The 13,165-nt window shown below is 43.5% G+C and overlaps 1 protein-coding gene across 1 annotated transcript in view; it reads left to right on the top strand.

Moving 5' to 3' along the window:
• The first annotated feature begins 2,106 nt into the window (after positions 1-2,106).
• The window catches only part of basp1 (brain abundant, membrane attached signal protein 1), a 34,328-nt gene continuing 23,269 nt past the window's right edge, over positions 2,107-13,165 (top strand). Inside the window, exon 1 of the mRNA XM_041056192.1 lies at positions 2,107-2,223. The gene's annotated coding sequence lies outside the window, so the exon portion shown is untranslated. The remainder of the gene's footprint in view (positions 2,224-13,165) is intronic.

A 13,165-nucleotide genomic window follows, 5' to 3' on the forward strand; every position in this document is an offset into this window, starting at 1 on the left:
ATTTATTATTTTCCTGCTGCTTTTCATTTTGAAATGTAGAGGTAACGGTTTGACTCTTCACTCTGCTCCTGAACATGTTGGTGTTTTCTGTCATGTTAAAAAATGCTGCTGTAGTAAAATGACAGCACGGGATAAACAAACTCCTCCTAAATCATCCCTTCATCTGCACCGAACTCTGTGAAGATTTACTCCAGGAACTTAGTGTTGCGCTGTCAAACATTCAGAGGAATTATGTGACACAGATTTTTAAACAAATCCTGACTTATCGCCCTGTGTGTCTGTCAAACCCCAAAATACTGCAGCTCCCATAATGCAACTCAGAGATGACCCTGACGGCGTCAGCTGGATTATTTTTAAAAAACCTTTTTATGGCTTGAGATCACTGTCAGGTCAGTAGTTTGACTGAACTGAGCCTTTAAGATAAACAACTGAGAGGCTCGTGCAGTCTTGTTGGTGGTGTGTGCTTAGTGCTGTCAGGTTTAGCTCTGGATGTTGGGAAACAGAGAGGGACGCAGGATGTGGAGGGTCAGTTATAGTTCATAAGCAGTCCTCTGCAGCGGGACCATCTCAGAAGACGCAGGATTTCTCAGCGGCTCTAAGCAGAGGTCAGGTACGGCCCGGTCAGTCAGGTCACAGAGTCTTCCAGAACAAACTGACCTCTCCCTAATCCCCACATACTTCCTGCACGGGGGAAGGGAGGGGGCTGCAATTAGCTGGCTTTCACCCCGGGACTCCCTCCAGAGCGGCTGAGATGTCGATAACAAACTGCTGAGTCTCAGTCTGACGTGAAGAATGGAGGAACACGTAGGTTAATTTAGTCACAGTTTTAAAACTGTTTAACACAATTAAATCCCACACAGAAAATCAAGTGATAGCATGAACAGCAACCGTGCTCACAGTGTTGAACGGTGGCAGTTAGAGAGTCAGAGTGATTATTCATAAATCTCTAAAATCTGATGAACTGAACAGTCAAAAATCTGTCACCTCACTGAGACAAACTAAGGCTGTGTTTCAGATTCCTGCAACATCTCAGTTACATGAAATTTTCCCACTAACCGGTAAAATACTTCAGGAAATGAAAGACTGACAAAAAAGGAGAAGAAGCATTAATGACTTAGCCAACGACAGTTTTTACTCCAGGTAAACTTTGACCGTGCTGTTCACTGCTTCAGTTCAACAAACAGGATCAGCCTCTTCAGTAAAAGGCTTCACAGGGACAAGTCTCAGGTCTTTGCAAACACTGCCACCTAGTGTCTAAGTGTGAGTAATACAGCACTGAAAATAAACCCCCTCTGAAGCATGGTGACCTCTGACAGTCTACTTTTTATCTGCATCCAACAACAAACCTTCACAATGACAAACAGACACCAGGAACATTTTGCTGCCGATGAGTAAGAAAACTATTGTCTTCCAACTCTTGAACGTCAAGTGCATCGTTGTGTGCATCAACAAGTGCATGCGTGTTACGACCGAGTCTTCCCAAAAGCTGAAACACCGTGTGCAGCGAACGGCAGGGGGCGCACACAGGAAATGAAATGCAAAGAGACAGAATGGAGTATTTCCACTAAAACAAGGGCAGTGAAATTTTACATTCCCGTCCTGTGCGCAGCACCAGATCTGAGGAAATATTTCCTAATAAAAAAAAATCCTCAGTGCAGGAAATATTTAACTCACAGAAAAAAAAAAAAAAAAAAAAAATACACGAAGCAGCCAAAATATGTTTTGGTGCAAACAACTTCCTCTTTCGAGCCACTGTTTGGTCATTTTATAATAAATGTTAGAGAAATTGGAATAATGACGGAATATTACAGCGATAGATAAAACTGCCATAAAGCACTGACCTACTGACCATCATGTACCTACTATAGGAATATTACAGGTTTATTTTACTCACCATAAAGTATCATTTCCACCACAGACGGATCATAACGCTTTATTGGAATATCAGCAAATTTATAGAAAGTCTCAGATAATAAACCTTTTTTCCTCCGTGGGAACATTTGGATTGTGCATCTGCTCACTGTACTTGCGTGCGTGCACAACGCACGCGCGTGCACGCACGTATGGGTGCGTGTGCGCGCAGGCGGAGGATCGCCGAGCCGAGCCGTACCGTGCAGCAGGCACAAGCCGCTAGGCGCGCAGGAGAAGCCGCAAAGAATTAGAGCAGCCGCTGCTTGAAACTGCGAGGAGAGCAGAGGGAGCGTCGGAACTTCAGTGTACACGGTAAGAGCCGCCACGTCGGTTAATCCTCCGCCTTTTCCCTCCAAATGAGCGCTCTGGATGATTGTGGTTATTATATATTTAAATTCATATGTGGGTATATTTTTTTCATCCCTTTTGTCTTTTGCCATCTCTCCATCTGAGGAGCCAGGGCGCACGCCGCCTGGGTCGGAGTAGGAAACAGACAGAGGGTCCTGTAGGTTTGACTGGGGAAATAAGAAGAAAATAACGCAACCACTGGGTAGAATCGGAGAATTTAGAAATTCTGGAAAATAATTCGCCCTCCCTCCTTTTTCCAGGCGAAAAAACGTGCACGAGCTCCAAAAAGGGGTGTGTACAGTGTGGAGGAACACGCGCCTCAGCCTCAGACACAGACTCATTTTTTCACTTTTATTGAGGAAAAATTCGCGTTGACTGTGGAAGGGAGCGTCTCCTCACGCGCTCTTTCGTATTTATTGATTGCCGTTTATGGTTGGTAACGTAAAGCACGAGCGTTTTTCATGTATATATAATTTGAAGCCAGTAAACTGTTCAACATCCAGAAATAAAAGAGCTGGCTTCTGCTCGCCCCACCTCTTTGTCTGTGGAGGTGTGACACCATTTGGCTGCATGCATCTGGCGCACACACACACACACACACACACACACACACACACACACACACACGCATTCAGCGTCTCTAACCACGTTATGTCATGATTCAGATGAATTATTGATCTCATATTTCCGTTTTATTGCACCGAGTAGAAGGAGGATGGAGGAGGCAGAGGAGGGGGAGATGGGTATTTGGGGAGCGCGTGTGGGATAAGGAGGGGGTGATGGAGAATTGGGGGTGTATCAACCCCCCCTTTCCGCTGCGAACACTGGTTAAGTTCATCTTTTCACTCCGCTTCTGTCGCTGCTGCGTCGATGCTGGATGTTATTTCTGCAGAGAGTCAAACTTTATTAGCCATCCTCCATCGCTTAATTGCCTGGTCCTTTGTTTGCCGCGGCACGCATGCGCACTGGGTGTAGGGTGTGGATGGGAGAGATGCCACCTTACCTATCAACAGGATGGAGAGGAGGAGGAGGAGGAGGAGGAGGACGGTGTTTTCATCTTTTGTTTATCGTAGTTTATCGTTTATTCCACTGCTGAAATAAAACGAGCAGCTTTTTGTGGCGGTGGGATCGTGTGTGTGTGTGTGTGTGTGTGTGTGTGCGTGCGTGTGTGTTTGTGTGTGCGTGTGTGTGTGTTGGGAAATGCTGTGCGTTTCTCTCGGCAGTGTGACGGTAGAAATGGTGTGTAGACGGCGGTTTGTGTGTGAATGGAGCCTCAGTGATGGTGGACTGTTCTCTGTTATTCAGCAGATTATAGTGGTGCTGTTCAGTCAAGCTGTAATGATCGATTATTGATGATCAGTGATTGGTGATTGGTAGGTGGAAATAGAATTATTTAATAGTCAGTTAATTTCTCTGCAAATTAAATATGTTTGGATTTTAATGTAGTTTACAAATATATATATTTTAGATACTTGACATGATTAATTGATTACACAAATACACAACAATAATTGATCAGTGATAGAAATAAACACTCAGCGCTCAGGTCAGTATACAGCGTTTGTATAAGGACCCATGATGCATCTGTGGAATTCGAAGCTGATCTTTCAGTAAAATATCTGTGTGTAGCTTTATTATTCATCTAATAATCACATCGTCGCTGTGGTGCTCCACTCTCCTCCTGCAGTGATGGATGGGATCTAAGCACATTACTCAAGTACTGTTCTTACTGTCCTGTACTGCTCAGGACAGTAAGTACATTACTCAAGTACTGTTCTTACTGTCCTGTACTGCTCAGGACAGTAAGTACATTACTCAAGTACTGTTCTTACTGTCCTGAGCAGTAGTGAGGTTTCCTGAGTATTTCCACATGATGTTACTTATGATGCTGCATCATTATATACTGACATTTTACATCCTGGATAATTGGATATAGTAGTAGAGAGGCTGTGCTTTAGTCTTTTCAGAAGTCCCAGAAAGTCATTAATAATGTGGCTGCATGGGGCATTTTGATTGGCTCATACGCTGCCATGTGACTGTGATGTTTGATTCTGCCTGGGGAGTTTGTCATACGTCTTTACCCTCGGTTCCAGGCCTATTACAGCTGTTCAACAGCTGTATCTTAAAGACAAATACATAAAAAAAAAAGACTTGAAAACGTTTTACTAACAGCACACATATAAAATATGTCAAGATGCTACAATAACCAAAATCCCTCTCCTTCCAAGCTATGTTAAAAGATCACCATGGTAACGGTGGGACCATAGTAATGTGTCCTGTCTGTCTGGCTGCTGATTGGCTCTCATAAATCCAGCCCTGAGTGCGTTGATTCATCCTTCTGGAGGGAGACGAACAGCAACCTGATGAGGAGTTACAACGGTGACTCATCCATTACCACCACTGTCGGCTTTTCAAGCTGCATGTGTGTGTGTGTGTGTGAGAAAGAGAGATGGCACACAGAGGTGTGTATGTTGAGAGAGAGAGAGTCAAGACAGGGCAATGATAAACACACTAACTCTTTTCTGTTTGACACAGACAAAAATATGTGGACAGGGAGTTATTGGGGCCCTCACAGTTTTTGTCCACATACTTTTGTCAGACAGAAAGAGAGTATGTGTGTATGCATGTGTGTGAGAGGACGATCGAGGTGTCATCGCCATGTCTCCTCTCTCGGACTGCAGGTCTCAGAAGCTCCCTGTCTGTTTTTGTTGTTCCCTCCCCTCTGAGATGTCAGACTAAAATAAAACAAACACACTCTTTGCTCAGGCTCAAGTGAGTCATGTGACCAACAGGCTCACTTTAATACTGCACAGTGTCTGTGTTAATTAAACCGTTTTCTAACGAGGAGGAGATGAAGCAGGACAATCGGAGGCGGCAGCTGCTGTTAATTTTTCTTTCTGTTTTTTTTTTGTCTTTAAGTCCTAAAAAAACATTGAATACATAAAAACCGTCTTTTATTCTAGAGAAAAATATTGAATACATAAAAACCGTCCTTTATTCTAGAGAAAAACATTGAATAAATATAAAACCTAATTTTATTAATTTATTTTAAGAAAATAACATTTCTAGGAATCACTAATCAATAAAATGAGTTAATAATGTTGGGCGGTGATGTATGAAATATTACGGGAGTGCAGGCAGCTGTGTCTCATATAAGTACGGCAGGTATTTGTGCAGAAGGTTGTGTTGTGTTTCACACTGTAAGGACGCAGACTGCCGTGCAGTGGTGTCTGAGGGGGCGCTGTTGTTGACACTGAGAGGAGAAATGATTTCGAGGTTTCGAGGCTAACCTTGGGTGGTGTGACTGGGCACGTGTTAAAGGTTTATTGTGTTACTGTTGTGGTGGTGTGTGCATGTCATATGTGCAGTGTGTGTGGATGTGTTTGCCGTGTTGTCATGCAGTTTGTTGCTAACAAACCGAGCTGTTTTAGGCTGTGAGTTAAAATCAGACGCTGCTCTCACCCTTTCCTCTGCCATTTACGTCCACATCCTGCCCCCCCCCCCCCAGCCTTTTGATCATGTGCTGCTGCTGATGTTCAAACGCCTCACTTCCACCCAGCATCCACCTGTAGGCTCTGAGTTCACATTCCCCTCAGGTGGAAGTTATCATCATCACTCCCCGCTCCCTGCTGTGCTGATCTTGGTGTTTCCTTGTGTGGAGAGACGAGGTCAATGCCTAGATGCCAAATATCAACACTGAATATATTATAAATTCAAATTATAATCCACCCCATGTGAGCTGCTGTTAGTTCTGCTGCTGCTGCTGCTGCTGCTGCATTTTCCACAGGCTAAGTTTGTTTGTAGTTGTCCAACATCCAACATTCAATCATCTGCAAACATTTCCATTATTTGGAAATTTGGTGATTTCAATAAAGAGGGCGGACAGAATAATTGAAACCAAAAAAAGGCCATGAACGTGGCGTCACAGTGGCACAGTGGACTAAACATAACCAAAATGTCCCCTGGTTCAACTCCTCTCTGACACTAACAACAGAATTTATTACAGGACTGTTGTCTTTCATTAGCGTACATGTGTTTCTATTTTTCTGGCCATTCAGTGTCATTGGACAGTACCCTATGTATAAAATGAATTCTTAATGCTCAGCTCTAACACTGGCACAGCTGTTGCAGGAGACAGCTCCTGTTTGTATTGGAGGAGTTTGAGTGTGAAATGGGGAAGTGAATGCCCTGGAAAGAAGCCACAGTTCGCAGCCAGTTGCTTTATGTTGTTTGACAGAGCAGCTCACAGCAGTGGGAAGGCATAAATGTTAAGTGTTGACTGAGTGTTTAATTCTCTGTGGAGAGTCCATGATGTGAAGCACAGGGCAAGTTACTGTCTCACACTTGTAGCTTTTAAATTTGAGAAGACTTTCAGACTCTGCGTATGGTTCAGGCAGCTTGTGTGTGATAAGCATTCAGGGTCCATCACTGCAGCATGCCGGCCTGACAGGAATGAGGAAGTTGTATGTCTCAATTTCCTGTTGAAGGAAGCATGACGCGGCATGTTAAATTACTTTTCTGAAAGTTTATTTTGGTACTGTTTATGTTGAAGTGGAGTCACCGTGCAGCAGAGGGTTTACAGGGAGGAGAGAGGCGGCGCGATGATCATCAGGAATCTTCATTTCACAACAACATGGCCGCCTGCTGCCTCAGTTTGTTTCTGACAGGCTTTGCACACTGAGGACACTGAGGTCACGTCCTTCCTGTTCCACTCAGCTCTGCTCTTCCACTTTTCAACATTTAGCTCAAAGTTTTGGTTTTACGTCTTCACATTTTCAGGCTGGTTTAGTCTCAGTCTTTCAGCAGCAGTGTGCAGCGACCTCCAGTTATGGTGGCGCAATCACTCAGTCCAGGGGCGAGAGTGTACCTTTAATAAATTAAAGAAGAAGCACAAACAGACAAAATATATTTTGAAGCAAAAGCTGAGGATGGCCCGGCTTCAGCTTAAACGCTAACGCGAGTTTGCAAACGCCCGACCGTGTCTTTGACCGGGGGTTTGATGTGTCTTACATTCAGCGCTTCTGCAGAAAAATGCAGTGAAAGTTGAAGTGGCGGCCGGCCCCTCCTCGCGTCCCTGCCCTCTCCAGTCCTGCCGGAGGTTTGACGGCGGTGCAACATGTCCTCGTCCTCGGCAGCTCTTTCACCATGAGCGCCATCTGTCACATTGCACCTCGTCTTCCAGGAAATTACAGCTCAAACCAAAAGCGACAACGTTATCTGATATGTGCCCCAGCAGGGGCGGGAATGAACTCAGCAATCTCGGCTCGCTCTTTGCTGAATCCCAAATCCACTCACTCACTCGGTCGTCCTTGTGGATTTGAAATCATTCGACGAGGGCAGACAAAGGGGCAACCAGACCATATTTCTTCCACTGACCTGTCCTCGTATCTGTGAAGGAGACAGGATTCATTCTGAAAGCAGAGAAAACACTGATAACATTTTGATAGCTATGAAATTTTAATAGCTAAACAATTTAATTTCAGACTTAGACAGAAAACTGACACCTGTTATTGCAAAGTAATTGCTATGAAAGAGGAACAGATTACGGAGTATTGTGCAGGTGGCACTATATCAACACCTGTGCCTGCAAAACAGGAACATTTTTACAGAGCTATCGCTTGTGGTTTTGTTAAATAATAACTCCGGCTTCGGATGGAAGTGAATTTTCAGGCTTGTTTATCTGTTTATCTGAATGTACACAGCAGGTACAGACCAGTAAATCCTGAGAGAAAAGTTCGTGGCGTTCCTGTTTAATGATTTCATGAGTCTTGACTTCTGCGGAGGCATTTGTGATATTGTATGCAGTCAATTATTAACTGCTGGAATGACCTGATTCAAACGTGCAGTGTGAATTATGGATTAGTGTGAACCTCAATAAAAGTTCACAGTTCTTTCTGCTGGCTGCAGATTTTCTTTCTTCTTTCTTCTTTCTTTCTTTTTTTTTGAGGTGGGCAGCAGCCATTTTGTTTCAGCACACCAGTGCATCTGTAAATCTTTAAATCCTGTGTATTCACAGCTGATAAACGCTGATCACAGTGTCCGTAACATGGATTCATTCAATCAATGATCAGATTAAATCATCATTATACGATGTACAGTCTCCGCCCACCTTCACACGAAACTTTACCGGCTAAACATCAGCGTGTTAACACTTTCACTGATGGGATGTTAGCATGCTGATTTTAGCATTTAGCTTGTTTTAAGGCAATTTTCTTTCAAAATTAACAGTGAGTTTAATATATTTACCAAACATACTGTAAGAGACGCATGTCCAAGCAAAAGGCAGCAGATGGACTGAGTAAGATTTCCCTGTTTGTAGTGTTAATGCTTGTGGTTAAAGAATATAGGAAAATGAGGAATCTGGACATACAGCAATACCAAATTCATTCATTAGTCACGATGAACATGTTCGAGCTCCGCAGCCTTCAGCAGCTTCCATCCTAATCTCTGTTCCCTCCGTGGAACTTTGAGGACTGACTCTGCTCTTTACGTGAATCTTAAACAGTCCAGAGATGGAGTCTGAAAATAATGAGATGGTACAACAGAGTTTAGACTCGTAGGTTCTCGGCCTCCTCGCGTTTATGTTGCAGTCCCAGTTCTGTCACTTCACATCAGCGAGAGAGAAACTGACGACAAGAAGAAACTTGCAAGAATATCTCTTGCTGGATTTTTTTTTTTTTTTTTCCTCAAGTGCAAGATGTGATCAAGGATCAAGGGCCTGTCTGAAAAACTGCATGTGTGTGAGAGACATTAGACAGTGAGGAGGAGGAGGACTTGTGTTTTCCACATGCATGGTAACAAGCAGGCTGATTTTACAGCACTGTGCCACTGTACGGCAGTTTGTGTGGCATTGTTCAGTATCTGACTGCACCTGATCTCAGAGGCAGAAATGTGTAATCTCTGTAGTTTAATAATTCTTTCTTATAGTTTTTTTTATTTCTGTGATATGATATTAAATTGAATGCAAGAATTGATGTTTAAATTACTTTTATTCATAATTTAGTTTTAAAAATAATTAACTTTTAAAAATATATGTATTATTTAAGTATTATATAATTATATGTTTCAATAAAATAATATTTTAAAAAGGAATATATGTATAGATAGATATTTAAACATCTTCATTACTTTAGAGTAATAAAATTAAAATACGTTTAAAAATTAAATTAAAACAACTTTAATTAAACGAATGTAACTTTAATAACATTTATTTAATCAATTAATTTGAAATTCTACTCATTGTGAATAAATAAAAACTGATTTACTGAAGCGTGAATCAATGTTGGGCTTAAACTGGAACCAGTTACAAGCCTGGCTTTGTTTAAGCAGCTGAGCGTCTCATTTTTCTGCTCGCTGAGATATATCACAGTTGCAGAAAGACCAATTACAGGCTGTCTAGACTGTGTGTTCCTCGTGTCCTCAGTGAGTCCAGTCTGCCTGCACGGTGCTGGATAATGTGTGTCTTGCCCCCCGCCCCCTTGGCTCTTTTTAGGGTTAGCTGGAGTTCAGAGACGACTTTGTCCCGTCTCCTCGTCTGGCCTGCCACCCAGCGACGCTGACTGCAGGGCTGCCCTCTCTGTCTCTCAGTCTCGCTGTCTCACTGTTGTGGCTGGAGACAGCGGACGCCCGCCACGTCCGTTTTCGCTCCAGTGGGGTCTGGCCATGAGCTGCAGACGCACTGGTGACAGGGGTCATTTAGATGCGACGCTGAGAGGGCCAGTTTAGTCAGGTCAGCCAGTCACACAGACACGCAGACAGACAAAGGGATGAAAACATAGCTCATGGACGTCTGAGTCTGCAGCTCTGATGGAAGCGTAAGAAACAGATACAGCTGTGTAGTTAGATCTCAGCCTGAAGTGGGTTTTAACCACTGCGTCCATGGACTTGAAGCTGAGTTCAGGTTCTGGTGGCATTTTAAGGTCACGACGACAGTTTCCTCAGTTTGAGCTCTGATGGAAAACAGGCAGGAGCTTGTAGACAAAAGTCACGTGACTCGAGCAGCTCATTTATTAGCTGTTGAAGGAATTTTTGATTCTGGCGGTGGAGAGTTCATCCTCAGGTGCTGGGTGGGGTTGAGGTCAGGGCTCTGTGCAGACCAGCCAAGCCTTTCCACACCAAACTGAACCAACCACGTGTCGTTCAGCTGTGATGAACACGCTGTGAGTAACTACCTCCACAAACTTCATCCGCTCGGGCATCTTCAGCGTGGTTTAAACGTGAAAATCTTACAGCTTCAGCTGCTTTAGACTTTGTAGTAGGAACTTAGGGGCTGATTTTTAATGGAAGAGGGAAGTACAAAATGCAGAGCGCGTGCCGTGTGTCTGGCCTGCGTGGGCAGCAGCACTTGATAAGAGCCGTGTTTTTTTTCATATACATCTTTTGCTTGTGAACTCACTGCCTCCTTTAAATGTCTGAGGAAGTCTTTCAGTCCCTTCACGCGTCAGATTTATGTGGAGATGCTGAGATGATTCCAGGGAAGGTGCTTTATGTTTTCCCCGTGCGCTCGCGTCTAGCCGGTAAAGCAGATCATAAACATCACAGAAAAGTCCCCAGAAAGCAGCCAGGAGTTATTACCTCCGTCTCTGGGCTCAGGTGAAGGAGGGGTAGAGCGTCAAAAGGATTTTTTACCACCCACAGTGTGTCCTCAGTTCTGGCTGAGTCACATTTTAACGCCTGTAAAATGCACAAACAAACACTAAACTTTCAGTGTGTAACAGTGTCTTCAACAATTTATTTGAATCTCCAAAATTTGAAATTTGGGCATAACACAGAGCTTATTGCACTGCAGGGAAAGATCACGTCCTTAGTGACACAAAAATAATGATGATGAACTCCAACAGCACGAAATCACAGCTGCTCACTGTCAGAATCTGGACACAGTCCTCCTCCTTTACTCTGCAATAATCAAGTATCTTTGGTTAGAAACTGAGGCGACGAGATGTTCACTGTGTTGGATTAGCAAATTACTCGTCACTGCAAAATGAAACACTGGAATAAGTGGAAAACAATTGCCCATTGAAAACTGCTGAGAGTCAGTCATGTAAAATGTGGGCACAATTTGCAGTTAATGGGGAGGAACATGCAAAACAACTGACAGTCTTTAGAAACCCATTTCCCATCAGAATGCGTTGTTCAATTCCCAGAACGTTTTTCAGAAATGTCACTTGGCTCTGATCCGTTCTGAGAAGCCCGCTCTGCTCACCAGTGCAGCCCTGCAGAGATATTGATTGATGTTGGACCATGTCTGGCTCCGGGTGGAAGCCGGGGGCCTCGGGGACCTTTGCAGACAGATGGAAAGGAAGATGGTGTGGGGACACTGGGATGGCAGAGCTGCGAGTGGTGGGCTTAAAGCTGCAGTGCTATTGATTGACACAAGAGATAGAGCCCTTCGAAGCTGAGCTGAAAGCAAGAGAGGAGAAATATTCAGCTCTGAAACAATCCCCAGGTGGAGCCTCTGCCCGGCACGATGTGTGCAGATTATATCTACGTCTATAAAATTTGTAGTCGTCTCACTGGAGTTGGACAGTCCTTCAGGAAACAGTAGATAAGCAGTAATTAGACATATCTCTGCTCCCATATCTCAGCCCATCACAGAAAACTAACTACCTCTGTCTGGCTCCTGGTTCTCTCATTTCTTATGAAGCCTTGGTCATTTCAAGGTTACAGTAATATTGGTAGGTTCTTCCTCTTTGTTGTTGCTTGTGCTGTAACTGAGGAACTGAATCGTTCTTTATCTTTGCCTTCAGTGACGAAAAAGCAGCCCTGCACACTTTACTGTTGCACGTATTTAATGATTAAGTCAAAGTTTCAGCCGCTGGATGAGGGCAAATGTTTTTCCTAGAGTTTATAATGGGAACAAATAAAGCACACCTGTGTTTTGTCATGCAAGTACACACTGGCAGCGTAGTTAGGAGCTGTGGTTCCCCTTGGTACATATCATGTAACAAAAAACTCAATGCAGAAAGCAATCAGGAAATCAAACTCAAATGCAGAACAGAAGTAATAACAGAGAAGAGAATATTATACTGTTGCATTCGCTGTAAGCTGTTCTGCGGAACACAAATCTCAAACCGATCAGGAGCAATGCTGACATCAATTAATTCCAACCCACAGCGCTCAGAGCTGTACTCAGAGCTGTGATCTCATGCACCCTGTTAGAAGATTTCCCTTTGGTTATTGTGTCTGTGAAGGACCCTCAGTCCAGGTGGTGCATTTGTGTTTAATTGTTCAGTTATGTATAAAAAAAAATACATATTATAAGAGAAAAATAAGAAATATTAACATTAGAACAGCTTTATTAATGGAAGAAATGGAATTATTGGTATTCACAACACTTGACGTGACATTTCATGACATGAAATGTCTGAAAATCATAATCGTGTGTGTGTAAATATCATCTGATCTGATGTGGCCCGTTTCAGACCAGTGTAATTCCTCGTGTGTGTGTGTGTGTGTGTGTGTGTGTGTGTGTGTGTGTGTGTGTGTGTGTGTGTGTGCACCGGAGCTTCACATCTCTGCCTGTAGTTGTGTTAAACTACTCAACAACAGTTCTTTGTCCCTGAGCACCTTCCTGATTTTCAGGTATTCCATTGTTCCCTCTGTGTGCTTAAAGCAGGACAGAAAAGGGAAGGTATTCAAACAGTGCTAAGAACGTAGCTGCTGTATATTATTGATAACATGCAAACACAGCTGAGGACACAAAGGCTTTCGTCCTCTGCATGATGTGGTCCACGGCAACACGTGACACGGGCGGTGGTAATGACACAGTGAGCCACACTTGTGTTTGACTCGGTGTGAAAACCTGTATAATGTATGTTGTTTTGGACTCAGACTGATTAAATGTGGACCATGAAATGACACTGTCTGCATTCTGCTGGTTATTCATGAGGTGTTCTGTGTCCAAGAG

This window comes from Toxotes jaculatrix, chromosome 14, assembly GCF_017976425.1.
Source record: "Toxotes jaculatrix isolate fToxJac2 chromosome 14, fToxJac2.pri, whole genome shotgun sequence".
Taxonomy (NCBI): Eukaryota; Metazoa; Chordata; class Actinopteri; family Toxotidae; genus Toxotes; species Toxotes jaculatrix.